This window comes from Prunus mume, linkage group LG7 (genome assembly GCF_029339155.1).
Source record: "Prunus mume cultivar Tortuosa linkage group LG7, ASM2933915v1, whole genome shotgun sequence".
Taxonomy (NCBI): Eukaryota; Viridiplantae; Streptophyta; class Magnoliopsida; order Rosales; family Rosaceae; genus Prunus; species Prunus mume.
The window spans coordinates 4,014,080-4,019,047 of NC_142704.1; the positions used below are offsets into that span (position 1 = coordinate 4,014,080).

Here is a 4,968-nt window from a genome sequence, read left to right on the forward strand (position 1 = left end):
TTCATCTAGCTATGTTTAGCAGTTGCAGCTGCAGTAACATTTTGACGTGTCTAGTTTGTACACAGAGTCCATAACTGCCAATACTGATGTTCCATGAGTAGACATGTATATGACTATGGTAATGAGTAGATTTTAGTACGCATTGATGCATTTGGAGTAATTGTTGTAGCCATTTCGCCAAAACCCTGTATGAAGTGGATCCGTGGTTCATGAACTTGTTTTCACACTTGGGTGGTATTTGGTTTTTGGATGGAATTGAATATAGATTTTGTAGAAGGGAATGTAGATAACAGCAGAGTGTGGAGAGAGTTGGAGAGTAGAAAAGAGGCTTCAAAACAATTCTGGTTTTGTCATATGTATATACATATATTAAATGACTTGAAAGTATTAGTTTGAGTAATGTACGTATGAAATATGGGTAACCAATGATCCATATGTATGATGTTGTTGTGCAAGGAACTCTAGAATGGCTTGTAAAGCAAAGCTTATGATTCCTGAGGATGAGAAGTACGAAGGAAAGCCATTTGCCCTTTCACACGCAAGGACCGCCATTACAACAATAAAGGCGAAGTTCAATACGCAGCAGTTACAGAGGTTCGAGGGGAGTTGTTTTGGTCATCTATTACTGATAGAGGACCTGAAGTGGAATTCACAAGTTGTCCACGGGCTGTTGATGAGGAAAGCTGATCCTAAGACAGTTACACAGGTGAACGGGATAAAATTCATTGTGGGTAACAAGTTGATACAATTCACAGCCCAACACTTTTGCCTCATCACGGCCTAAGGTCTGAAAGCTCCTTTCATTCCGAAGGCGACAAATGAAAACTGCCCTTGAAGCGAAAATACTTGAGCAATAAACCTCCCACCCTTTTGGACCTACACACTGCCTTCATTGAGTGCACAGATGATGACGATGCGTTAAAGCTTGAAATGGTCTATTTTGCCATTTTTTGCTATTGGGTACTGAAAAGCATGTGCTTATTGACATGCGCTATTTGAAGTTGGCCGAAGACTTAGAAGAGTTTGACAAGTATCCATGGGGTGCCGTGTCATATGCGATGACAAATGCTTCACTTTTGAGGGCAGTTCGCCTGATTACCAACGAGTGAAGGTGCCTCAAAACAGAAAAAAGCCCAACAAACGTGGGAAGAAGAGAGCGCAGACAAGAATGGAATGCAGTAGAGCCAGAGAGTACATCATAAGGGGGTTTGGCTTCGCTCTTCAGGTGAACACATATCCAACAATGTTTTAGTTCATTTAAATACATGTACAGATTTTGATGTTTGATTGTTGTCAACAGATTTGGGCTTTTGAAGTCTTCCCAGCATTGGAAGCATTGCATTTCACGGTCCATGAAGAGAATAGGCACATCCCTCAAATATTACATTGGAGGAGCAACACGGTGGCCCGTTTTCGGGAGGTTATGAGTCAAGTTTATGAAAACTTTGAGGTTAGTTCAGTTTGTATTACTCAGGTTATGATTAGGAACAAGTAAAAAGTTCACTGATTGATTAGATGTGTTTGAAATCGAGGTTGATGTGCAACTTCTCCGGCCGACTGATATTGAGAAGCAACAACCTTACTGGAGTTGGGGTGATGATGAGAACAATGAAGAAATTGTTCAATTGTTTGGGGATGAGGGCGAAGACAAAACCAGCACTTCTAGTGAAGAAAAAGAGGCGGATGTTGAGGAAACAACTACCCTTCCCTCCTCTTCTAAGGTGAGCATGACCTTTTTCCAATGTTGTGAACATGTAGAGAATACGATACGAAAGAAGTGGAAATAGTTTTCTTAGCTTTTGTAAGATTTCTAACTGTTGCATTATAACTTTATGCAGCAAAGGGTCTTTTAATGACTTTGGCAGGTTGAAGCATCAATTAGAAAGCACTAAGGATGAGTTAGCAAAGCTACGTAGTTCAAATCGGGGCCTTAGGAACAGAGTTCGTGACTTGGAAGCTATTGTAGACAAGAACTGTTTGAAGCATGAGAATGAGTGTGACAGAAATAAAAAGGCTATTGGGAATTTGACCCTAACAATTGCTTCAGTGGAACATTATTTTAAATTGGAGATGGAGGAGTTAAAAAAATTATATGGTGGACAAGGGCATGAGGAAGTGTGGACTGCTCAGATGAATGAAGGAGGCAGAATGAAATGTCACCCTTGAATGAACTTACTACTCCGACAACAAAGGGCCTAAAATGGACGCACAAGTTGCGGTGATGGAGGGAAGCCTTCGACCATGCATACTGAGAACGGGCTGAAATGGAAGCAACATACCTATGGTGGAGTGGAATGGGCTGAAAGGGAAGCGAAGTCCTCTGCTGATGGAGTGGAAGCTTTGTAGCCATGCATATACAAGGGGCTAAAAGGAAGCCAAAGTCCTGCTGATATTGTGGAAGGCTTCCCACCATGGAAGTCGGTCGCTGAAATTGACACTTACAGTTTGTAACAAACAAGTGCACCAACAACCTCACAAGGTTCCTACTTCGGAAGATGTGAAGGTTCCTAGTCTTGAAGAACCCCTCATTCCTAGTCCGGAAGATAGGGAAGGGTACAGAGTTATTTGTAAAACAATGTTAAATTTGTTAGAGGATTGGAATAAGAAAGAAATTGGGGGTGGGACGGAAGGCGAGGCCTCCCATGGAAACTAGTGTAAATCTGGTTGGTGATGAAGGGGACAAGGAGGCTAATGCCACGGTTCAGAAACTAGATGCGGAAGGCAAAGGATCAGACTGAAGCGGCCCGCGAAAACATTGTTGAGTCCATTCACCGATCCTCCAGAAAAAGAGGCCGACTACTGGGTTTTCATGCACAGACACCTGAGGCCCGTTTTGATCCAACACAACCCGTGGCCATGGACGATGTGAAGGCTATGATACAAGTTTGCAAGGCTTGGAAAAGTGACATCAGGTTAGGAATTGTAACTTGGCAAAACCAATATACATGTTTTTTGATGTATGCAGTCATGTACAATAACAATATCTACGTAGCTAATTGTTCGTGTGTGTGTCATTGTCATATTATGCAAGGTGTCCATTAGTTTTTTTTTATGGTTGAATTTACCTTTGCAAGTTTATTTTTTTGTAGTGCGGAGCTGGAGCTCGAACCATTTGTAGTTGGGGCAGATTTTTTTTACAAACTTGTAGATGAAACTGCATGGATGAGCTCGAGGGTAATACTTTTGAACCGTGCTTTATTTCGAAAAATTTCTGAATTGATCACTTTGAGTATGTGGCCATTATTTTTTTAATATTGAGGTCGTTGTTGTGTTGTGAAATGTCAGCACCTTGACATGGCCATGTTTCTAATACGCAAAAGACAACTCTCTCATCCTCAAGTATTTGGAACGGAGTGGACAACTGCCGAGTTTTGTCTGCAGGTATTATTGTATTCATATTATGTGTCATTCAATTTGTTGCATTGGTAGGAGTAATGTTGTTGGCTGTGTTTGCTGCATTGGATCCTGTTCATGTAACGTGTCTTTCACACTTGTTTGCAGCAATTTTTACAGCCATTTACACCGCCAAGTGCGGCGAGTTCGAGAAACAAATTGCTTCAATGACTGTTGACCCTCCCTAACTACCTCAGAAATATACACCACTTTGTCTGGGGTTCATGGCAACATGGGTATGCACAAGCATGGACGAAAGTCCGCAAGGTCTATCTCCCGTATAATGTTCGATCCCATTGGGTGGCTGTAGAAAATTGACTTTGTCGGACATATTGCCACCGTTTACGACTCAGATATCTTTTACCTCCAACACAATGCTTGTCCGATGAGGAGCCTATTACCCAGACGCTTGCAAAGGTGTTGTATGACATGAGGTTTTATGAGAAATCGGAGGTTGAAGCGGTGAAGAAAAAGGGGATTGACATGTCAACGTTTAACCCATTCACAATTTGCAGAATTTCCGATGTTCTCAGCAAAGTGATGGGTAAGCTGTGTTCATTTAAAGCACTTTGTGCATGTTGTCACGTATGTGCACTTCTAACTTCAGATTTCTGGTGGACAGACTCATGTGGCATTATAACCGTCAAATTTATTGAGTATCTCAGTGCTGGCATTCCTTTTAATACCATTGACCCAGCCAAGTTTGGCTACTACCGATTGAAGCTTGCAATGAAGGCTCTCAGGGGAGAGGCCTATGTATGAGGTAAAAGTCCATATCTGACCTCATATGAATTCACTGTTAAGGACTGCCTTCAGAATTGCCTAGTTATTTACCTACTTTGAATTATGTCGTGCGACTGAGTTGTGCTTTCAGTCTTCATTTCAGACAACTTACAGTATGTTGGCATATTTTCCAAGTTTTATGAATGCGAATGGCGACTATTGTTAATCAAAGTTTAGGGTATTGAGGATTTCAACACCGTAGATGGTAATGTACATGTTTTGCAACTGGCATCTAATTTAAGTATGGCATATGTTCTGAACTCTGACTGTGTATCATCCAAAACTTGTATCATGTTGTTTATGAAATCTCAATAGAATTACTTCTTAAAATTGCTCCAATTATTAAGACGTTCAAGTTTCCCTTTCTATGAATGCTAACTCTCGGCACATTTGGCCTTCTTATGCAGGTGGTCCTTCAGGTTCATACCCATATTGACAGACACAGATTCTGCACATGTATGTCACGTGGTTGCAGGCTGTTTCGTCGTTTTGTCAATCCTGAAAATGAATGCGATGTTTTGCCTTACATGGCACCATTTTTGACTTTGTGTACAGATGGCCATAAAGGGCGCTGATTTTGTACTATGTTGCAGGGTGTTAATTTGTGTAACGTAATTCGCCAGATACTTGTATTCCATAGTAGAAGGGCTGTACTCACGTTTCCTTTCTGACAATGCGGTTATTGACCTTCTGTACTTGACATGTTTTGTACAGGCATATAACAAAATATCCTTCATTTGGCCGAAGTTGCAGCCATATCAATTTCTTTTCCCCCACCCACATTGTAGCCGT

At 41.3% G+C, this 4,968-nt stretch overlaps 1 long non-coding RNA gene across 1 annotated transcript; it reads left to right on the top strand.

Moving 5' to 3' along the window:
• Positions 1-2,803: 2,803 nt before the first annotated feature.
• Positions 2,804-3,389, top strand: LOC148915277 (uncharacterized). Its single transcript, XR_016128512.1, has 3 exons — positions 2,804-2,912; positions 3,090-3,174; positions 3,286-3,389. It is a non-coding gene; the product is annotated as an uncharacterized LOC148915277 (long non-coding RNA).
• The last annotated feature ends 1,579 nt before the right edge of the window (positions 3,390-4,968 follow it).